This window comes from Hyla sarda, chromosome 1, assembly GCF_029499605.1.
Source record: "Hyla sarda isolate aHylSar1 chromosome 1, aHylSar1.hap1, whole genome shotgun sequence".
Classification (NCBI taxonomy): Eukaryota; Metazoa; Chordata; class Amphibia; order Anura; family Hylidae; genus Hyla; species Hyla sarda.
Window position 1 is genome coordinate 213738136 of NC_079189.1, and position 24390 is coordinate 213762525.

The following is a 24390-nucleotide window of genomic DNA, read 5'->3' on the forward strand; positions in this document are numbered from 1 at the left end:
AACAGGCTAGGCAGGCTTCCCGGTCCTTGTATAAAGGACTGGTGACCTGTCCTGTGGTGGTGGCTCCAGCTCTGGTACCCAGTGATGCTGATGGTACACTATCTGCACCAGAACGCACCGGTCCAGCCAGTATGAATGAGAAGGTTAATGTTGGAATGAATTGTAGTATGGGCTGTAGCACGGGTGGAGGTATGGGGGGCACATCAGCTAAAACAGGCAATAATGGTGTGAGTATGGATTATGTGGAGGAGGGTGGTGAAGAGGCACAGATTAGTGGTGGGGATGTAGGGCCTGGTCCAGTTGCACCCCCAGCGGTGGCAGCACCGGTACGCAGCTACGCAAATGTCACCGCTGGGGGGAGGGGGGCACCTTCCTCGTCTTCTGGCTCTGGGGGGGGCAATTTGCAGCAGCGTCTCCTGGGGGCCTTAAGGAGAGGGGAGAGATCAATCAATGTAGAGGGTAGGGAGGTTGATCTATCCTTTTGGATAGAAAGACATGGTCTTTCAGCCTTCCGAGAGGAAAGAGGGGGGGATACTGTGTGGTCCCTCCCAACAGCCGGGCCAGGTGGTCTCCGAAGGAATGTGGTCCGGCTGAGGTGGAGAGGCAGTGATACATGTCCTCCAAGATCTAAAGTTGTTGAGCTTCTGCTGAAGTTGGGCTTTAAGGCAGCTGACATCTACGCCTTGATACATCCTTATGGTACCCCTGAGTTCGATATCAGCTTTGTTCGGCCAGAGGGGCTTGAGCTCTTCTGGTCGAATTATGAGCTGGTAAAGAATGAGCCCGGCTGGCGAGACTTTGCCATTCAGGCGGTGTCTCGCCAAAACAATGTCAAGAAGGTGACCGTTTTAACCCGTAACGAATCACTTTCTTGTATTGACATCATGACGTGGCTAGGTCGGTATGGAGAGGTGGTGGAGGTCCCAAAAAAGAACAGGGATGAATATGGCATCTGGTCAGGGGCCTGGACGTTTATGGTCAAGCTTAAGCTTTCAGGAAACACCGTTACCCATATACCATCTGCAACCTTCCTCGGAAGGGATCGTATCCAGATCTTCTACCAGGGTCAGCCGAAGCTCTGTCACAGATGTGGTGACCCCACACATTTTAGTGCCAATTGCACTGTGCAGAAGTGCACTCTGTGTGGGGTAATAGGCCATCTCGCTGCATCTTGTGCAGAGATTAGGTGTCACCTGTGTGGTGACTTAGGTCACCCATTCAGTCGCTGCCCTCGTTCCTTTGTCAACGCGGTTGTTGCCCCAGTGGGGGTAAGCCATGAGGTGAACTCTGCTGGGGGGATGGCTGGCGGGGATGAAGGGGTGCAGGGGCCAGGGAAGAAAAGTAAGCAGAAGACGCCTGCCCAACTGAGGCGTCTCAAGAAGCGTCAAAGGGATAGGGAGATTCGGGAGTCACAGGAGCATCAGCCAGCTGAGGTGGCTTCTGATCCTGTCCCTGCGACCAGTGTTACTGCTGAGGCCCTGGGGGATAGTGAACTGGATGAGGAGACTGGAAGGATCCACAAAGAGGAGGATACTGTCTCCTCGCTGTCCTCCCATGGTGAGAGCGCGGATGAGGACAGAGGGAGATGGGCAGAAACAAAGCGGGGTACTCGGAGGAATAAGAAAAAGAAAGATTTAAAATCTTCTCCCACCCGCCAGATGCCAAAGGAAGGTACAACTGACCCCCCTCTGATTGGTCTCTCCAACCGGTTCCGAGCCCTCCGCGACATTTCCTCTTCGGAGGAGGAGGCTGGGGGTGAGGTTCCGGATGTTGCGGTGGGGCCCACAGGGGACCCTGAGTCCTCTCTCCCTGGGGAACCTATGTCTTCAGGGGGGGGGACTGGCTCAGAGTCAGGGGACGAGGAAAATGTAAATAAAGGGAAAATGGACACATCCATCTCACTAAAAAGGGGTAAACCATCATCTGATGAGGAGGGTGGTGGGGTGGATGGGAAGGATGGTGGGAAAAAGAAAGCTGTCTAACTCAATCACCCTTGATGGCGGCACCCTCTCCGTTGACTCTGGCATCCATTAATGTTGCCAGCATAAAGTCAGATACGGCTCGATTTGCAGCCTATGATTTTTTTGCCCATATTAATGCTGATATTTTATTTTTGCAAGAGACCAGGCTAACAGATATGTCATCTATCTACAAGGCTAAAAGAGAGTGGAGGAATGGGCCCTCCTACTGGTCTCTTGGGGCCGAGCCGTATAGCGGAGTGGCGGTCCTTTTTACCGCAGCGGTAGAATGCCGACGGGTTATCGAGTTAGAAATGGGGAGGTGCCTGATCTTAGATGTCCTCATGAAGGGACAAGAACTTCGCCTTATTAACATCTACGGCCCACAGTCTAAGTGGGACCGGAAGTGTCTCTTTATGAGGATCAAGCCCTATCTTTTTACAAGTCGGCAGGTGGTCTTTGGAGGGGACTTTAATGCTGTCACGAGGCCCCAAGACAGGGGAGGTGCCAGAGACAAGCTGACTTATGATAGCGTCGCCCTTAATAGCATAGCGAGTGAGGCTCGCCTGGTGGATGTCCACATCCGGCACACCCCAGGCCACGCGGGATTCACCTATCATAGGGGTAGTTGTAGGTCTAGGATAGATAGGTTTTTTTTAAAGGAGGAGGCCGTCTCTTCAGCAGTGTCTGTTGTTGAGGTGGAGTTCTCCGATCACTGTTTAATTTTGTTTTCTCTGAATGTCACAGAGACCCCCCGGATGGGCAGAGGCTATTGGAAGCTGAATTCGTCTCTCTTGGAAGAAGCGGAGATAAGACAGTCCTTTGAGGATTTTCTTCAGAGCCAGGTACCATTGCTGGGCCTTTGTAGCAGTAAGTCAGAGTGGTGGGAGATCTTCAAGGAAAGGGTTGCGAGATTCTTCCGCCAGCTCTCGGGCCTCAGAAGCCTAAACAGGTACCGTTTGTACCAGGGCCTGAGGAAGAAACTTGAGAACCTTGTCTCGACTGGAGGTAGTCGTGACGATATCTCCAGAGTGAAGTCCTTGTTGATGAAGTGCCAGTATGACAGACACGCATCTTTGGTTTTTGAGAGGGATTACGGGAAGTACCGCTCGCCCGACCCTTACAGAAACTGCAAGATGTCAGTGAATAGTAAAATAGTCTCAGGACTGATTGATAGTACGGGATCCTTGAAAAGGTCCAGATCAGGGATCCTGGAGGTCGTCAGATCCTTCTACTCGCACCTCTTGGGAAGGAAGGATCTAGATCGAGATAAGGTATCAGCTTTCTTGGCTGAAACCGTCCCTGAACCAGGAGTAGACTCCTCTCTTGACGTTTTGACAGAGATGATCCGGGAAGAGGAAGTCAGGATGGCTATTGATGGGCTTGCCCTCAAGAAGTCACCCGGTCCGGATGGCTTAACATCTGAGTTCTATAAGACCTTTAAGGACACTTTGGTTCCCCTCTTGGCTGGGGTTTTTAATGAGTGTCTATCCTCGGGCACTCTGCCAAAGTCAATGAGGAGGTCAGCGCTGATCATCCTGTCAAAGGGTAAAGACCCGTCCCACATTGAGAATTGGCGTCCCATAGCGCTTCTCAATGTGGACCGAAAGATTCTGGCAAAAGTGCTGTTTAACCGGCTGGTGGAGTTTGCACCCCGGCTCCTTTCGGGGGCTCAGCATTGCTCTGTTCCGGGCCGCAGTACATTTAGTGCTGTGCTCAGTGTCCGAGAGGCTGTGGAGCAGGGTAGGGCTGGCCACTGGAAGGGGTACTTGCTGTCCTTGGATCAGGCAAAAGCGTTTGATCGGGTTAACCATGAATACCTCTGGTCTGTTCTTCTGAGATATGGCCTGCCGGGGGGGTTTGTTGATTGGCTTAAGACCTTGTACGCAGGGGCAGAGAGTTTCCCGCTTGTGAATGGTTGGATTGGCCGCTCTTTTGAGGTTGGGTCTGGCGTCCGTCAGGGTTGTCCTTTGAGCCCGTTGCTGTACGTGTTTGCAATTGATCCTTTCCTTAGGAGGATTGATTGTGGACCGTTGGCGGGGGTGAGAATGGACCTGGCGGTGACGGATTTGGCTCTGAGGGCGGTAGCGTATGCTGATGATGTCACCGTGTTTGTCTCCTCACAAGAGGAAGGCCAATGGGTGATGTCAGAGGTGGATCGCTACTCGGAGGCATCCGGGTCCAAGATCAACCGGGATAAGTGCGAGAGTCTCTGGCTGGGAGGGGGAGATCCTGGTTTTGATCTCCCGGACGCCCTTCCAGAGCCCCAGGAATCTGCAAAAGTTCTCGGCATCGAATTTGGCCAAGGGGATTACCCCAAACAAAACTGGGACAGCAGGCTTAAGATCGCCGCTCAGAAGGTGGATCAGTGGAAGGGTTGGTCTTTGATCCTCGGGGAAAGGGTTAACCTGATCAAAACATTCCTGCTCCCTTTACTGATATATCTGGGCAGTGTATGCATGTTGCCAGAACCTCTTTGGACCCGGGTCTACAGTGTGTTCTTCCAGATGTTATGGGGGAACAGACTGAACCTAGTGAAGAGGGAGGTTACTTACCGTACGAGGAGACTAGGGGGGTTGTGTATGGTCAACCCTGTGGTGTTCCTAGTGAATACCTTTCTTAAGACCAATATAGCAAACCTCTGGTCAGAGAGGGCTCCTCCGTGGGTATCCTCCTGTAGGGGATGGTTTTGGCCTTTCTTCCAGGAATGGGAGACAGGAGGGCAAGTGAAGGATCTTCGCACACCACACGGGCATCTCCCGGCTTACACTACCCCGGTTCTGAAGGTTATTCGTCGGTGGGGTCTGGGGATGGGGGAGATTAGGACTCTGTCGAGGAAATTCCTTGACAAGAGGGTCCTGTCTTCTCATTTCCAGAGGCCATTGGCGCTCAAGGACTGCCCAAGTCGGGATCTGGAGGTGGGTTTAGAGCTTTTGAATTCTATCAGGATCCCCTTGAAGTTTTGGGACTTGACTTGGCGCTGCTTCCACGGGAAACTGTGTGTGAGGGACAATCTGAAGTGCAGGAGCTCTGATGACCGGGGATGTCCCCGCGAAGAGTGTGGAGGCATGCTGGAAAGCATGGAGCATTTTCTGCTTCATTGTCCCTTTAACACAGAGGTTTACACCAGGGTGGGCGCTTCCATTGGTTGGCCTTGGCTGGCCAGTCTCTCCTATGCGGAATGGGCCTATGGGGCATTCAGAAACCTTGGAGGCTGGGACCGGTGCACTTTATTCCTAGTCAGCTCAGTGGTTAGGTACTACACGTGGAACGCACGGTGTTTAGTGTCGACGCAGCGTAAAATCCTCCCTGTGGATGTGGTGGTTAGGAACATTCTCGGTGACCTGGTGAAGGTGCGTTCTCTGGAGTACAAGAGGCTGGGTGCTGGCAGGGCCTCTCGTCTATGGAGGGGCTCTGCCTTTAAAGTGCCTTAGCCTGTTGTCTCCCCCTGGTGGTGGGCTGATGCTGGCACATTAGTCTTTTTGTTTTGAGCAGTTGGTTTATGGTAATATAGGGCTTGCAGGCGCTGAACTTGAGCTTTAGGGGTTTGTTGTTTGGCTTATAGTGTTATATGTATTTGTTATTGTATTTATTGTTGTAGTCTATTTGTATACTTATGTATTGTATATATTGTTAGTCTGTGTATATTTTATGTAATGTATATATTGTATATATTGTGTGATGCCACCTGGGGTTTGGGTTTAGTTTAGGTTGGGTGGTGGGTTAAAAAGGGGGGAGGGGGTTTGTATGGGACTTTTATATATACAGAAAATCCTGGACTGGTTCATGGACGTCTGGTAACATGTACTGGGGGCATGGGATGCGGGACCAGCTCAGGGCCAAAAAAATAAAAAATAAAAAAAAAAAAAATAAAAAAAAAGTGGTGTTATTTTGTTTGTGTTGGTTTTTATTATTTTGTATATATTATTATTGTTGTTGTTGTTATTCTTTTTGGTATATTACTGGTATTGGGTTTTTGGTATTGCAACTGGGCCAGGAAATTCACATTTAGTATTAGTGTATATAGTTTATTAGTATGGTATGGGTATTATGGGTATTATAGGAATATGTCTTTTGTAAATATTGTATATATTTGTTTGTGTGCAGGAATGAGTGTGTGGTGGACCGGTGTTGTATTTTATGCTATGGTGTTGGTTTTATGATCGTTATATTGATATGTTCTGTCGGATATGATATGTTTATGTTTTGTAATTTTTTTATTGTTATGTTTGAAATTTTAATAAAAGATCTACAGGATATAACTCAGGAATAGTACAGGATAAGTAATGTAATGTATGTACACAGTGATCCCACCAGCAGAATAGTGAGTGCAGCTCTGGAGTATGCCACATGTTAATTCTGATCCTGAGTTACATCCTGTATTTAATATAGGATGTAACTTAGGTGTAACATGTGATATACACCAGAGCTGCACTCACTGGGGAGAGTTATCAAAATCCAATAGCAACCAAAAGCAACCAATCAGATTGCTTCTTTTATTAAAAAAACAAAACTCTGCAAAATGAAAGAAGCCATCTGATTGGTTGCTATGGGCAACTCAGCAACTTTTCCTCTGGACAGGTTTTGATGAATCTCCCCCTCTGTGTAGAGTGACATTACTTACCCTGCACATGGTATATACTGTATACAGTGACTTCACACCCTGGGAGTATTATGCAGGAAGAACTCACCAGCTCCCCCCTCCCAGGCTCTGTTATCTCCAGGCTGCTGGCTCTACAGGTCCTTCAGCCAGATCACAGCTCTTCTGCTAAACTCCGCCCCTACATGTACAGGTCACATGATTGTGACATCACAAAAGGTCCTTCACCTCCAACATACTGCAATTACAGAGCATGTTCTGGTAGTCACTGCCATTGTGTTGTGAGGGGAGATCTCTGCTGTCCGACCAGAACCTGCATGATGTGAACCAGTGGGGGTAAATTTAGATTTTAAAAAGATTTTTAAAGATAAATTTAAAAAAAAAGTATTAGCTGGGGGAGCCCGGACCACTTACTGGGGTACTGTCTGTACCCCCTGATGGCAGCCCTGACCTGTGCAGAGGAAAAGTTGACCAGACTTTTTTTTTTTTTTTTTTTTTTTAATTAAAGGAGAACTCCAGAGAAAATTCACTTATCCCTGATCCACAGGAGGCAAAGGTCTTCACATGAGACAAAGATAAGACAATTTTACTGTACTTGCCATACCTCTTCCAGTAAGGCAAAGGTAAGTATATTCACCTGTACTCGTCTTACCTTTTTAAGGATGTAAGTGTTTTGAAATGTATACAGATCGTTTCCTACACTGATACCGTGGGGGGAAAAGGATTTAGTCAGCCACCAATTGTACAAGTTCTCCCACTTAAAAAGATGAGAGGCCTGTAATGTTCATCATAGGTATACCTCAGAAAAATATCAAGAAAATATGACAGTCTACTAGGTAAAGTATATGGAGCGACAGGTTAGAGGATGTCCAATAATATTCTAATACGGTTTATTATAGGATAAATTACACTCACTATGGGGGAGATTTATCAAAACCTGTTAAGAATAAGAGTGGTGCAGTTGCCCATAGCAACCAATCAGATTGCTTCTTTCATTTTCCACAGGCCTCTAAAGAGGCCTGTGGAAAATGAAAGAAGCAATCTGATTGGTTGCTATGGGCAACTGCACCACTCTTCCTCTGCACAGGTTTTGATAAATCTCCCCCTATGTCTTCTGCAGGGCCCTTGCATCAGACGAACCACAAATAAATCAAATCAAATCACGTAAATATTATGCAAATGCTCATAAGTATATCATAAAAGTAAATGTTCATAAATAAATGCTCTTGAAAGTTTGAATGGTAATAGTTCCCCAATTGGCAAGTTAGTTAGTGGTAACACACTGGTAGGGCTACATATGTGCAGAACGGGGCTTCTCCGTACTACACTGCCTGACCGTTCAAGATAACAGTCTCTAGCAGAGATCATTTGAATGGCGCTGTAGTTAGAAGCGCTGAGCAGGACTGATGTGCGTCAGACTAATGCGCTCTGTAGACCCCTTGTTGGTTGCCCACTATACCCTGGCAGCGCAGGGATGGTAAGTTGTGAGTGGGATGGGGATTGAGGTTAACCCCTTAAGGACGCAGCCCTTTTTCACCTTAAGGACTGAGCCCTTTTTCACAATTCTGACCACCGTCGCTTTATGAATTAATAACGCAAAAACGCTTTTACCGAATTTTCTGATTCTGAGACTGTCTTTTTCGTGACATATTCTACTTTATTTTGGTGGTAAATTTTCGGCGTTACTTGCAACCTTTTTTGGTGAAAAATCCCAAAATTTCATGAAGATTTTGAAAATGTTGCATTTTTCTAACTTTGAAGCTCTCTACTTGTAAGGAAAATGGATATTCCCAATAAATTTTATTTTTATTCACAAATACAATATGTCTACTTTATGTTGGCATCATAAAATGGACATATTTTTGCTTTTTGAAAAAATTAGAGGGCTTCAAAGTAGAGCAGCAATTTTCAAAAATGTCATGACAATTGCAAAATCTGAAGGGACAGATGTTACAGAACTACAACTCACAGCATGCCTGGACGGTCTAGGCATGCTGAGAGTTGTAGTTTGGCAACATCTGGAGGGCTACCGTTTGGGCACCACTGCAACAGTGGTCTCCAAACTGTGACGCTCCAGATGTTGCAGAACCACAACTCCCAGCATGCCCAGACAGGAGTTGCAGTTTGGCCTTCCTAGTGGTTGCCACAGTAAAATCACTTTACTTTCACTTTCATTCCCCCTCCCCCGTCGTTTCCCTACCTGTGCCTGTCTCCAGCAATGATCGGGGGTCCCCACACATCTTCTCCCCACGTTCCCCACGACATCCAGGGGTGGGCAGAACGGGGGTTGCCATGGCAACCCACTGTCCTGCGCTGCCATTGGTCAGAATCAGTTCTGACCAATGGCAGGGGATAGGAGGAGATCGCAGCACTGCGACCTCGCTCCTAACCCTCAGGATGATCGGGGCTGTCACTGACAGCTCCGATCATCCCTATTTTCCGGGTGATCGGGTCACCAGAGACCCGATCAGCCCGGAATAGCAGCAAATCGCTTGTCTGAATTGACATGCGATTTTTTGCGATCGCCGACATGGGGTGGGGGGGGGGGGTTCTCAGGACCCCCCTCGGCGATGTGCCGGGATGCCTGCTGAATGATTTCAGCAGGCAAACCGGTCAGGTCCCCAACCAGCTAGCGGCGGGGACCGGAATTCCCACGGGCGTATGTATACGCCCCACGTCCTTAAGGACTCGGGATGCAGGGCGTATGCATACCCCGGCGTCCTGAAGAGGTTAAAGGGGTACTCCGGTGGAAAACTTTTTTTTTTAAATCAACGCCAGAAAGTTAAACAGATTTGTAAATTACTTCTATTAAAAAAATCTTAATCCTTTCAGTACTTATTAGCTGCTGAATACTACAGAGGATATTCTTTTCTTTTTGAAAGACAGAGCTCTCTGCTGACATCATGACCACAGTGCTCTCTGCTGACATCTCTGTCCATTTTAGGAACTGTCCAGAGCAGCATATGTCTGCTATGGGGATTATCTTCTACTCTGGACAGTTCTTAAAATGGACAGAGATGTCAGCAGAGAGCTCTGTGTTCCATAAATAAAATAATTTTCCTCTGTAGTATTCAGCAGCTAATAAGTACTGGAAGGATTAAGAGTTTTTTTAATAGAAGTAATTTACAAGTCTGTTTAACTTTCTGGCACCAGTTGATAAAAAAATAAAAAAATTCAACCGGCATACCCCTTTAAGTCTCTCTTGCCTATAATGCTCAGGGTATGTTTGGCTGGTGCACTCTGCAGCGCTGGAGACAACCTATTGGCTGCCCACTTTACCCTGGATAGTGGATGTTAAGTCTCAAGTGAGATGGGGGTTGGCACACAGTGCCCCTTACCAGTACTGCCAATGTATAGTTACAGGACTTAGATCGTCAGACAGGGATGATGCTAGCTGGTCAGCGGGGTATATGCGATCCGGGGAGCGTGCGCTCTATTGCTGTACTTGCGGTCCGGTTTACAGAAATGAGGTTCTTCAAGCTTGCCAGTATTGGGGTATGAGCAGGTGTGTGGTTGGTGGCTAACCATAGACCTGCACATACACCATAGTGAGTGTTATTTATCATATAATAAATTTAGAATATTATTGGATATCCTCTAACCTGTCACTCCATAACCTTTACCTAGTAGGACTGTAAAAAAATCATAACCTGGCTTATTTTTTGCTCACCAATTCTACTTTGTAATGACATCAGTCATTTTACCCAAAAATCATTGTGCGACAAAATTGAAGAAAAAAAAACACACAATTTTGTATCTTTTGGGGGCTTCCGTTTCTACATTGTACATTTTTCGGTAAAAATGACACCTTCTCTTTATTCTGTAGATCCATACGATTAAAATGATACCCTACTTATATAGGTTTGATTTTGTCGTACTTCTGGAAAAAATCATAACTACATGCAGGAAAATTTATATGTTTAAAATTGTCATCTTCTGACCCCTATAACTTTTTTTATATTTCCGTGTATGGGGCAGTATGAACCATTTTTGCATTGATAGGACTTATTGATCGCTTTTTATTCATTTTTTCATGATATAAAAGTGACCAAAAATACACTATTGTGGACTTTGGAATTTTTTTGCGCATACGCCATTGACCGTGCGGTTTAATTAATTATATTTTTTTATAATTCGGACATCTGCGCACGCGGTGATATCACATATGTTTATTTTTATTAACACTGTTTTTTTTTTTGTTTTGTTTTATGGGAAAAGGGGGGTGATTCAAACTTTTATTAGGGAAGGGGTTAATTGATCTTTATTCACTTTTTTTTATTTTTCACTTTTTTTTGCAGTGTTATAGCTCCCATAGGGACCTATAACACTGCATACACTGATCTTTGGATCTCAGGTACTGAGCAGTCATTCGGCGATCGGACAGTGAGGAGGAAGGTAGGGATCCTCCTGCTGTCCTACAGCTGTTCGGGATGCCGTGATTTCGCCACGGCAATCCCGAACAGCCCCCTAAGTTAACCTGCATTAGTTTACTTTCACTTTAGACGCGGCATTCAATTGTGAAGGATCTAAAGGGTTAATAGCGCCCGACACCGCGATCAGTACCGCATGCTATTAGCCACGGGTCCCGGCAGTTGTTAGAGGCTGGGCCCGACCCGCCGTACTTAAGGACCGGGATGCAGCTGGGCACCTTTTGTCTGGGCATGCTGGGAGTTGTAGTTTTGCAAAATCTGGAGGGCCACAGTTTGGACACCAGTGTGCAGTGGTCTCCAATCTGTGCCCTTCCAGACAGTGGCGTTGCGACCCGGGTGCGGCCCGCACCAGGTGACACCAACCTAATGGGGTGACACCAAGACGCTCCGCAGCACCCCCCCCCTTCACCTGCGCTGTGCGCCCGTCTGACATCACCACCCCCTCGCCTTCACCAGCACTGGGCTCGGCCTCCGCTCCCACGTCTTCGGTTGCGCCGGCCTGACGTCCCATCGCATGGCCGCGCTGGAGTGACGTCACTCGCAGGGCGCCCGGAGAGAAGGATCGCTGCGCTGGATGGGTGAGTGTCTGTCTCTCTGTCTGTCTCTCTGTCTGTCTCTCTGTCTGTCTCTATCTCTGTCTGTGTGTCTCTGTGTGTGTTTGTGTGTGACTCTGTGTGTGTGTGTGACTGTGTTACTCTGTGTATGTGTCTGTCTATGAGTGTGTGTCTCTCTGACTGTGTGTGTGTTTGTGTCTCTCTGTGTTGTGTTTTTTTTTTTTTTTTTTTTTTTGTAGGGGGGGGGGGGGGGGGGGTTTGGTTGAACCAGCGATCTAAAGTGGGGAGAATTTGACCCATTGTGGGGAACCTGCAAGGGAACCTGCGGCCTAATGTGGGGAAACTACTACCAAATGTGCGGAGTCTATACTACCAAATGTGCAGAGTCTATGCTACCTAATGTGGAGAATCTGTGCTACCAAATGTGGAGAATCTGTGCTACCAAATGTGGAGAATCTGTGCTACCAAATGTGGAGAATCTGTGCTACCAAATGTGGGGAATCTGTGCTACCTAATGTGGGGAATCTGTGCTACCTAATGTGGGGAAATTGCTACCTAATGTGGGGAATCTGTGCTACCTAATGTGGGGAAATTGCTACCTAATATGGGGTAACTGGTACCTACCTAATGTGGGGGAACTGGCACCAAATGTGGGGAATCTATGCTGCCTAATGTGGGGAAAATATGCTACCTACATAATGTGGGGGAACTGCTGCCTACCTAAAGTGGGGGAACTGCTGCCTACCTAATGCTCCCCCCCTGGCAGTAGCACCCTCATCATCCGCCAGCAACCCCTCCCCCCCCCCCCCCCCCAGCAGTAGCTCAGCCATCAGCAGATCCTGATGGTGGATGATGGCGGTGCTCCTGCCAGGAGGATGATCCTGCCGATGGATGATGGGGGTGATACTGCCAGGGGGGATGGCCAGTAGTACCCTCATCATCCTCCAGCAACACCCCCCCAGTAGTAGCACCCCCATCATCCACTAGAAACACCACCAATACCCCCCTCCCGTGGTAATAGCATCAGCTAACGGATGTTGAGGGGTGTTACTGCGGTTGTGTATTATATTCAGAGGGTACACTGTATGGCAACGTTATTCAGAGGGCGCAGTTTGTGGTAGTATTATATTCAGAGGGTGCAGTGGGTGGTAGTATTATATTCAGAGGGTACAGAGTGTTGCGGTATTATATTCAGGGGTACAGTATGTGATGGTATTATATTCCGAATGTACAGTGTGTGGTAGTATTATATTCAGTGGGTATGGTGTATGGAAGGTTTATAATCAAAGAGTATAGTGTATAATAGTATTATATTTAGAGGATACAGTGTTTGGCAGGTTTATAATAATACTTGTTTTCATATAGAGGATGAGAATGCGCTGACAGTGAGGAGACGTCTGGATGTCACATTCTACAGACAGAAGTTTTAGCTGGACCAGGCGGTATGTACCATCTGAATTAGATAAGGAAAGACTATAGATAAGATGTCACCTGTAGTCACTGATATCATTGTGTAGTCTCCTCACTATAGAGAAGACGTCACCTGTAGTCACTGATATCATTGTACATTCTCCTCTCTATGTCCTATCAGAGCTGTAGTCGCTTGTCAGTTCTACAGTTATGATGAGTGAAACTACAACTCCCAGCATAACCTCACCACTGCTCAAAGGGGTACTCTACTGGAAAACATTTTTTTTAATCAACTGGTGCTACAAAGTTAAACAGATTTGTAAATTAAAAATCTTAATCCTTCCAGTACTTATTAGCTGCTGTATAAGCGATTCACAGGAAGTTATTTTCTTTTTTTATTTATTTTCTGTCTGACCACAGTGCTCTCTGCTGACACCTCTGTCCATGTCAGGAACTGTTCATATTAGGAGAAAATCCCCATAGCAAACCTATCCTGCTCTGGACAGTTCCTGACATTGACAGAGGTGTCAGAAAATAGCACTGTGGTCAGATTGGAAAGAACTACACACCTTCCTGTGGAGCATACACCAGCTTATAAGTTCTGTAAGGATTAATATTTTAAATAGAAGTAATTAAAAAATCTGTTTAACTTTCTGGCACCAGTTGATATAAAAGACAATGTTTTCTAGTGGAGTACCCCTTTAAGTAATTCTGGGAGCTGTATATTTAAATGGTGAAAACTTCTTTAACACTTTCCTATTCTGTGGGAACTGATATATCTGATTATTATACTGGAATTTCTCACAATGTGCTACAACAGTGGTGTCTGTCACAACAGGCTAAAAACTTACTGGGGGGAGGGGTAGGTATGGGGGTGACACCATTTTCTACCGCACCGGGTGACATCAACCCTAGCAACGCCACTGCTTCCAGATGTTGCAAAACTAAAACTCTCAGCATGCGCAGACAGTCCAAGCATGCTGGGAGTTGTAGTTCTGTAACATGTGGTCCTTCAGATGTTGCAGAACTACAACTCCCAGCATGCCTGGGCAGTCTGGGCATGCTTGGAGTTGAAGGTTTGCAACATCTGGAAGGACACAGTTTAGAGACAACTGGAGGCACACTGGTTGGGAAACATTGTCTGTTTCCTAACTCAGTGTTTCCCAACCTGTGTGCCTCCAGCTGTTGTAAAACTATAACTCCCAGCATGCAGTAACAGACCATGCATGCTGGGAGTTGTAGTTTTGCAACAGCTGGAGGCACACACGTTGGGAAACACTGAGTTAAGTAATAAACTCTGTGTTTTGCAACCAGTGTGCCTCCAGCTGTTGCATAACTACAACCCCCAGCATGCACGTACAGCCAAAGGGCATGCAGGAAGTTGTAGTAGTATGCCTCCAGCTGTTGCATAACTACAAGTCCCAGCATGCCCTTCGGCTGTCACTGCATGCTGAGAGTTGTAGTTTTTGCAACAGCTGGAGGCACACTGGTTGAAAAACACTAATAGTTTAACTCACTGTTTCACAACCAGTGTGCCTCCAGCTGTTGCAAACTACAACTCCCAGCATGCACTGATAGACTGTACATGCTGGGAGTTGTAGCTTTGCAACAGCTGAAGGCACACTGGTTGTGAAATACTGAGTTAAGTAACAAAGTCTCAGTGTTTTGCAACCAGTGTGCCTCCAGCTGTTGCACAATTACAACCCCCAGCCCAGCATGCACGGACAGCCAAAGGGCATGCTGGAAGTCGTAGTTTTACAGTTTTCCAACAGCTGGAGGCTTGCCCAACCCCCCCCCCCCCCCATGCCAAGTGAATGTACAGGGTCTTTCACGTCCAAATTTAGTGAAAATTTCTCAAACACCCTGTTAGGTGTTAAGGCTCACTGTACCCCTTGTTACGTTCCTTGAGGGGTGTAGTTTCCAAAATAGTAGACCATGTGGGACTTTTTTTTGCTGTTCTGGCAGCATAGTGGCTTCCTAAATGGGACATGCCCCCAAAAACCATTTCAGCTAAATTTTCTTTTCAAAAGCCAAATGTGACTCCTCCTCTTCTGAGCATTGTAGTGTGCCAGCAGAGCACTTGATGTCCACACATGGGGTATTTCCATACTCAGAAGAGATGGGGATTACACATTTGTGGGGTGGGGGGCATTTTCTTCTATTACACCTTGTAAAAATTTTACATTTTGGGGAAAACTAGCATTTTAGTGAAAAAATATATGTATTTACACATCCAACTTTAACGAAAAGTCGTCAAACACCTGTGGGGTATTAAGGCTAAGCGGACCCCCCTAGGGGTGTAGTTTCCAAAATAGTATGCCATGTGTTTTTTTTTTTTTTTCTGGCACCATAGGGGCTTCCTAAATGTGACATGTCCCCCAAAAACCATTTCAGAAAAACTCACTCTCCAAATCCTTTTCACTTCAAAACTGAACTGGTCCCTGAAAAATTACGATTTAGAAAATTAGAAAATTGCTGCTGAACTTTGAAGCCCTCTGATCTCTTCCAAAAGTAAAACCATGTCAACTTTATGATGCAAACATAAAATAGACATATTGTATATGTGAACAAAATATATAATTTATTTGGGATGTCCATTTTCCTTTATAAGTAGAGAGCTTCAAAGTAAAAAAAAAAATACAGAAATGATGCAAGTATCGACAAAAATGTACCACTAACATAAAGTAGAATATGTCACGAAAAAACTATCTCGGAATCAATGAAAAGTAAAAGCATTCCAGAGTTATTAATGCTTAAAGAGACAGTGGTCAGATTTGCAAAAAATGCTCCCGTCCTTAAGGTGAAAATGGGCTGGGACCTTAAGGGATTAAAAGTGGGTGCATGTCCTAAGGGTTTGTTTGAAAATCTAGTCAACCAAGAAAATCTAGTCATCCAAGTATCTTGAGGGGCAGTACGTCTTCAGAAGCATTAATGGTTAATGTCACAATGGATAAACATCAAATGTTACTATCTGATCTGTTGCCAATATGGCTCTAGCTGTGCTCATTTTGGTTTCATACCTAAATCCTGATTTGCACATAGAGCAGTGGTCTTAAACTGTGGCTCTCCAGATATTGCAAAACTTCAACTCCTAGCATGCCCGGACAACCATTTGCTGCAGCTGTCCAGGCATGCTGGGAGTTGACGTTTTGCAACATCTGGAGGGACACAGGTTGAGACCACTGACATAGGGTATGGCCATGCAACAGATTTTACCTTCTGAAAATTAACTGTGGCATCCACAACAGAAATCTAGGACCAAGGCTAGGTTCACACGACGGAATTTCCGCCTGCAATTCTGCTTTGAAATTGCAGGCAGAAATAATCTGCTTACTAAAATGTATAGGATGGTGAATGGGTTTCCGTTCACAAATTCACACTTTGGAATTTGTGAAGCGGAATTTGTGAACGGAAAATCCACTTGAAAATTTCTCTTGAAAATACTCACGGAACACATTGCAGTCTATTGTAGACTGCAGTGTCTGCTCGGTCCTAGCGCCGACTGGAATCTCTGAGCGGAAATTTTCTGGCCGGAGATTCCGCAGTGTGAACCTAGCCTAAGGGCCTATTCACACAGCAGAATTTCCGCTAGCCGAATTCCACCTCAACCTAAATCCATAGACTTCTATGGGAGTCCCCACTCCCTTACACACTTCTGAATTTCCGGAGTGCGGATTTCCGGAGTGCGGAATTCCATAGAAGTCTATGGGCATTAATTTGAGGCGGAATTTCGCAAACGGAAATTCTGTCACGTGAATAAACCCTAAGGTTAGGTTCACAATGTGGAATTTCTGGGCAGAATTTCTGCCGGAGATCAAGCCGGCGGCACTAAGACCATGCGGACTGCATTGCCGTCCCCATAGATGTCAATGCATTTATGAGCAGATCTCCCAAAAGATCCACCCAGAAATGCAATGCAGTCCGGGCGATCTTAGTGCTGCCGGCTAAATCTCCGGCAGAGATTCTGTACTGTGAACCTAGCCTAACTCTTCAATTTCTGCCATGAATTTGTTAAGTGGCTACATGGACATGTGATCAGGAGTGTATTTAGTGCCCAATCAGAGCATAGCCTCTAAAAACTGCTCCAATCCTGACAAACTTAAAGGGGTACTCCGGTGAAAACCTTTTTTCTTTTAAATCAACTGGTGCCAGAAAGTTAAACCTATTTGTAAATGACTTCTATTAAAAAATCTTAATCCTTCCAGTACTTATTAGCTGCTGAATGCTACAGAGGAAATTCCTTTCTTTTTGGAACACTGATGACATCACGAGCACAGTGCTCTCTGCTGATATCTCTGTCCATTTTAGCAACCGTGTATAGCAGATGTATGCTAAGGGCAGCATGGTGGCTCAGTGGTTAGCACTGCTAACCCACTAAGGACAATAATAAATAAAGACTTATTATTATTATTATAATAACGTCAGCAGAGAGCACTGTGCTTGTGATGTCATCAGAGAGAATTCCAAAAAGAAAATAATTTCCTCTGTAGTATTCAGCAGCTAATAAGTACAGGAAGGAATAAGAATTTTCCAGAGCCAGTTGATTTAAGAGAAAAAAGGTTTTCACCGGAGTACCCCTTTAAGTTGATCCAGCACAGTTAGGAATCAAATGGTCAGATATTCCATTTTGTATTACACTTTCTAAATTTAAATACTGTATATAAACATATTCATATATGAGTAACTATTGACACATCATAGTGCATTTTTTCCTCATGTTCATTATATATCTTTCAACACATTTTTTTAGATGTAATAAAAGTAAAGATATAACATGGCAACACCTTGCCTGTGCCCTGACCCTTTTATGTAATTTCTAGTTCAGTGATTTGTAGGTAGAATTTACTTTGTATTGCTCACTGTCCTGAACACGGCCCAACCCTGGTGTGAATGACTTATCTAGTTGTATAATGAGTAGAACATTAAGGAGATAAGGCATACAAAGTGAGAAGCAAGGTTATAAAACTACCTGATCAGGTGAATTTCAGAATTCACATCCCCGGGGCATAAGATTCATACACCTTCTGAAAGAAAGTTACCACTGGGTTGGATGTTGGGTAAAATGTACAGATTTGCAGCCAAATAGGGGGAGCATTATCAAAACCTGTGTAAAGGAAAAGTTGACCAGTTGCCCATAGCAACCAATGAGATTGCTTCTTTCATTTTTAAAAGGCCCCTTTAAAAATGAAAAAAACAATCAGATTGGTTGCCATGGGCAATTTGGCAACTTTTCTTTTGCACAGGTTTTGATTACTCTTCCGTGCTGGGAGCTCGTGATGTCATAGCCCCGCTCCCTCATGATGTCACACCCCACCACCTCAATGCAAGTCTATGGGACGGGGTGTGACAACCTGCTATGGGCAGCCATCACGCCCCCTTCCATAGACTTGCATTAAGGGGGCGGGGCATGATATAATGAGGGGGTGGGGCTATGGCATCACGAGCTCCCGGCGCCGGCTCCAGCGTTTGGAACTGTTTGTTCCAAATGCTGAGCAGCGGTGTACCCCTTTAAAGAAGTTGTTCCATTAAGATAATGTGTCTGCACTGCATTGATAACCTAATGCCCTTGCCTATGACCCACCAAAATGGGTCACACATGCCCAGTCCAACCGCAGTCTCCTGAAGGTAATGCCAGTTGGTCTCATCTGTGCATGTAAGCAAGGAGGATTGTGGGAAAGTCTGTGCTCTGTTGCCTGGCAACAGCAGGGTTACAGTTAAGAGAGGAAACCAAGAAGTGATCAGATCCATGGGGGAGAAGAATTATGCAGGGATCTAAGTTATGGCTCATTCACATCTATACCACAGCAGTATGCCTGGAGATATGTTTAAATGGTACCAGATGGTAACATATGCTGTGGTATACACATAGACTTCCATTATGTAAAAATTGCCAAACCTTAGCCAGTTTGGACATGTTATTGTCCCCTTTACACTTTTGTATGATTATTTTGTTGGATAGAAAAGTTCTGAATGCACTACTTTTCTGTAGCACTTCTAGCACTAAGATATATGTGAAATATGACATGTTTTACTTTGCAGTTCTTAGCTTACCATTTGGCCAAATAGTGTGTACCAATCCATCACGATAAGGTGACCTGTATATTATATACATATAACATTAACATAGGTAAGACCCAGGGATGTGGAAATCCTATCGACTGACATGTAGTTACGGGTCCGGGCAGGTGAATTTTTCATGCATTTAGCCCTGCAAGCAGGGTCGGACTGACTTCCCCCTTATTTTTATAATGCCGGTGTGAGGTGCAGACTGACAGGAGGAGCGGACGCATGTCTGCACCTCACACCAGCGCTCAGGGTGTATGGAGCAGGCTCCCGACTCGAGCCCCCACTGAGGAGGTAGCCGGAGGGATTTCCTCTGCATTCATGGCAGCTCCCGTGGATCTGCATTTGATTGAGCCTGCCTTTAGCAGGCTCAACCAAATGAAAACAGATCAATGGAGTTCAATAGAACTGCATTGATCTGTATAGGGAATCTAATGATTCCTCTTAATAAAGTGTATTTAAAAAAAAAAAAAAAGTTTAAAAAAACACCCAATAACCCCTTCCATATTAAATGTTCATATCACCCCCCATTTTCCATATAAAAATATGTACCGTATTTTCTGGTGTATAAGACGACCCCCAACTTTCACAGTTAAAATATAGAGTTTAGGATATACTCGCAGTATAAGATTACCCCTCTACCACGATGTACGGTACCTTACCAGTGATTGGCTGGTTGTTGTATTCAAAACCTGCTTGGATTGGTCAGCCCTCCCTGTCTCCAAAACTATCAGAGCGGTACATGCCTTATTCACCCGTCTGGCCCATGATTGTATCCTATTACCATACCTCCTTCTCTGCCTCTCAGATCTCACACATGCGCCATTGTTCCCCCCACATTAGGTTGTCAGCATAGTTCCCCCCCACATTAGGTTGGCAGTATAGTTCTCCTTTATATAAGGGCGTAGTATTTGGTGGTTGGGGTCCACGCAATCCCCAAGTAACAATTAATCATCCAGCATATATCTCATATAGTCAAAGCAACTCCTAGTGCCTGGGATGTGCAAATAAAACTTAGCTTTTATTTATCAAGTTAATAAAATATAATAGTGTTAGTGATGTATATATGTATAATCGATCACTAGTATCTATGTCTACACTGGTCTCTGCAGGGCCCAGCCAGCCCAGTGTGACCAATCACCCTAGGGGAATTTTATCACACCATTGGGTGACCACAGTAACTAACCACCTGGCGCCGATAGCCAGGGGGAGAGAAGGGCCGGCAGCAGCGCTCTAGACCCCAGGAAAGGCAGGGGGAGAGAAGCGGGCAGCGACGGCCTCTCTCCCGCTGCCTTTCCTGGGGGTATATCGGGGTATACACGCGCACACACGCACCCTCATTTTACCATGGATATTTGGGTAAAAAACTTTTTTTACCCAAATATCCTTGGTAAAATGAGGGTGCGTGTTATAGGCCGGTGCGTGGTATACCCCGATAAATACGGTATTTAAAAATAATTTTTTTTTTTTTTATTTCATTAGTAAAACATGACAGAAACTAAATAAATTTGCCATTTGTGTAATCAGGCTGACCTAAAGTATTAAAATAACATGTAAGTTTGACCACAAAATAATTTCACCTCACAAATATTTTTTTTGTTTTTGTTTCAGAGCATAAGTTATAGAAAAATGAAAGGTGCCATTACAAAGTATAATTGGTCCCGCAACAAACAAGCGTCATATGGATCTGTAGATGGAAAAATAAGAGTTATGGCTATTATAAGGCGAGGAAGAAAAAAACGAAAGTGTAGAAACTCATAAAGACCTTAGTTACATACTATTTTGGTTAAAATTATTTTGTTTACCAGGACAAGTGGATTTTGATGGGGGACAAGTAGATTGTGTTCTGTTTTAGTCCCTTGGACAAGTAGTTTTTTTTTATATTTTTTTATTTCCACACCCCTGTAAGACCATTTCCTATGATAAACCTATGTACCTCTAACTAAATCACAGTTAGCAAATAACAACGTAATATAAGGAGGAAATATCACTATACATATTACGATCATACTGTTACTGACCAAATCATGTATACTGAGACCAATATTACCAATGATTCCGGTATACAAGAGGAATATTAATACCATCATACTGTTATGGACCCAATCTCTATACCCAGAATGATATTACCAATAATACCAGTATACAAAGAGAAATATTATCACCATACAATTACCATCGTACCGTTACGGACCACATCCTATATACTTGTAAGAACCCGAAGGGTTAATCTGCACTGAGGTCTTTTGTTATTCTGGTTACTGTGGAAACGCCCTGTTTTCTGGATGGTCAGCAGAACTCGTTGGCTTTTCACCTACTTAGCTCCCTATTTAAACCCTCAGTATTCATCCAGCCTTTCCCTGCGAAAGAGCTTATACTCCTAGCTAGCGTTTGTACTGTATCTTGAATTTCTGGCATATTTTACCCATTGGCTCCGCTTTCTGACTTTTCTCCTGTTTCTGCGATTTGGCTTTTCTGTTATCTCTTGGTACTGACTCGGCTTGTGGACTGTGACCTATTGTGTGTGTGTGTATGTTTAGTTATTAATTCTGTTAGTGTGTGTGATTCCATTCAGTGTCCCGACCTCTGTCTGTATTGTAAGTTTACTTTGTTGATGTTTTACTCCCAGCACTTATTCAGGCAGGGACTGTCACCATGGTTGTGGACCGGTCGCCTAGGGCGGGTACACAAGTAGGCAGGGCAAGTGGGAGCGGGTGAGTTCAGGGCTTCACTGTTCCCTGCCCATACATGACATACTGAGAACAATAAGACCAATTATCTCCATAAAAATTACCATTATACTATTACTGACTAAATCCTGCATACTGAGACCAATATTACCAATAATACCGGTATACAAAGAGGAAATATTCCCTGCATACAGTGACCATATAGTGGTAGATACCAGCTCTGTAACTTCCCTTTTTTTCTTCTTTATCTGGCCAAGACCGTCATAATGATAGATAGGGAAACCAAGAGCGACTCAGCCCCCCCCCCCCCCTCCCAATAAAATTACCTCTGTACATTCAACAGAGGTTAAAGAGCATGCTTTCAAGCCTGCCCTATACAAAGAACAGGGTCTTGAGATGTTCATCGTGGCTATGTCCTAGAGGCTTGCAGTAAAGCATATCACTAAATCCTGCTAAAAAACAGCTCAGGCACTTTCACTTTTATACCACTAACTTTGATATTTTAGAATGTGTCTCTGATGGTATACTTTTCACTAACCTATTTAGGAAACCCGCTTCCACAAATAGCTTTTAATGGTTGGATAGTTTTATCTACAGTCAGTTAAACAGGGGATTACCAAGAGGTAAGTGCTCAGATTTAAGCTACAGCTATATGGGGACGTTGGCTGTGAAACGGGTCAACCAGCCAAAGATTGCTGTATCAAAGCTACTAAAAGTGAATAGGATGGCAACCCGGAAGAAGCTACGACCAGAAGTCCATCTGCAATATTACAGTCCAAATCCTGCTTCCAAAAAATATCTACATCGCACTTGTACTGTTATTTTATGAATGAATTGAATGAATTGTGAAAGTGCATGTAATAAATCCATTCACTAACAGCTACAAATTCTTTGCATTGTAGAACATGCTAGAGTGTGTGGGTGAATCCTTCCTAGCCTAGCCTCTATCTTGGATAGTGGTCAGGAATCTGGTTTAAAACAGAGCTGTAGCCAGCCTTTTAGGCTTAGCACAAGTAGTATAGCTTAGCTCTCCTACATAGTTAGACCTCAATTTTAACCCAGGATTGCTCTAAAGTATAAAGGGTAAGTTGTACAAGGTCCTCTTTGCATTCATACAACCTACACAGGTCTTTAAGGCTAGGCTTTTTTGCATTCATAGAACCTACACAGGTCTTTAAGGCTAAGTTTCTACTTGTTTTTTTGTCCTGCGTTTTATAGTTTGAAAAAAAACGCTTGAAAAAATGCCAGTGCAATTTCCTGCATCTGCTGTTTTTTCTGCTGTTTTTTCTGCCGTTATTTCCTTTGTGTGGAAATTGCCCCATGGCAGTTTTTTTTGGTACCCAAAATTTGTTGGGTACCAAAAAAGGATGCAGTAGTGATGGGAAAAAAATAAAATATTTAACGAAATGTATATATTTTATAACAAAATGTAATTATTTTTTAATAAAGTGTGTTTTTCACAATTTTTTTTTATTTTTTTTTAGGTAGTACTACTACTCCCAGCATGGAACAGACTGTTCCATGATGGGAGTAGTAGTACCTCAGGGATGTGGAATTTCTATCGCCCGACGCCCCGGTCTAGCAGTTTTGGGCGCCGGGCAGGTGAATTTGTCCGGCCCTTAGCCCGGCTTCAGGCAAGCAGGGCCGGACCTGACAAGTGCGGCGGATCTGCAGTCTGTATGGAGCGGGCAGGAGTCGGGAGCCCGCTCCATACAGACTGCAGATCCGAAGCAGAGCAGGGGAGATAGAAGCTGTGTATATGTCTTCTCTCCCCTGCTCGTGCGGGGGGAGATGAGGGGGCGTGGCTTCTTGCTCCCCGTGCAGACCTGCGTCCTCTGCCTTCACTCCCCCCAGCTGTAGCTTCGGAGAGCTGAGGGGAGGAGGCACGTCTGCACGGGGAGACTGTATGCGGCACTCTGCAGTATGTATGGAGCGGGCTCGGGATTCCTGCCCGCTCCATACTCTGCGGCCCCCGGCTGTTCTCAGTAGCCGGGGGCCGCCGCTAATAGCCAGCATGCGGCGATCGCCGCGGCTGGCTATTAACCCTTTAGATCGCCGCTGTCAAAGCTGACAGCGGCGTCTAAAGCCTGGGTTCTCAACCTGGGGTACGCGAAAACGCTGACAAATATCGGCCATGCATTGGCCAGTATTTGTCAGCGCATAGCCGCGGCAGCTCACTGTACAGTAGCGCGGCCAGAGATGCAGCCAGAGATGCGGCCGGGGCTACTGTAAGTGAGCTGCGTGGTTGCCAGGGAGACGTGTGGCCTCCCCTGACGTTGCGCGGAGTTGCCGCACAGCGCAGGGGGACGTCACACGTCAGTGCGGCCCTGTGGAACATCCCGTGAAGCAGCAGGCAACGGGACCACAGGACGCCAGGTAAACAACTGTATGGCACAGAGGGGGGGGGAGGGACTGTATGGGACGGAGCACAAGGCATTAAGATGGAGGGGGGGGGGAGTAATAAAGCACAAGGCATTGAAATTTTATGTCTTGTGCTTTATTACTCCCCTCTCCCCTTCCATCTTAATCCCCTTGCACCATTCCCCCCTTCCTCTGATCCCCCTTTTGCCATATGCGATAATAATGGCACAAGGGGATTAATATGGAGGGGGGAAAATGACAAAAGGGGATCAGAGGGAGGGGGGAATAATGACACAAGGAGATTAATATGGAGGAGGGGGGGGG

The 24390-nt window shown here is 45.3% G+C and overlaps 1 protein-coding gene and 1 long non-coding RNA gene across 8 annotated transcripts in view; one reads left to right on the forward strand and one right to left on the reverse strand.

Moving 5' to 3' along the window:
- The window catches only part of ABCG2 (ATP binding cassette subfamily G member 2 (Junior blood group)), a 134390-nt gene that overhangs the window by 41569 nt on the left and 68431 nt on the right, over positions 1 to 24390 (reverse strand). The window contains exons 1-2 of one of the 7 annotated variants that reach the window (XM_056568553.1): positions 18534 to 18594; positions 17922 to 17976 (exon numbers count right to left, since the gene is read on the reverse strand). The exons of 4 other annotated variants lie outside the window; for them this stretch is intronic. The gene's annotated coding sequence lies outside the window, so the exon portion shown is untranslated. Of the gene's footprint in view, positions 1 to 6649; positions 6757 to 17921; positions 17977 to 18533; positions 18652 to 24390 lie in introns of those variants that run through there. 2 more of the 7 variants (XM_056568535.1, XM_056568543.1) reach the window with 2 other exon arrangements.
- Positions 6755 to 22599, forward strand: LOC130363163 (uncharacterized). The gene is made up of 4 exons (XR_008891745.1): positions 6755 to 6894; positions 7067 to 7181; positions 12908 to 12984; positions 20627 to 22599. It is a non-coding gene; the product is annotated as an uncharacterized LOC130363163 (long non-coding RNA).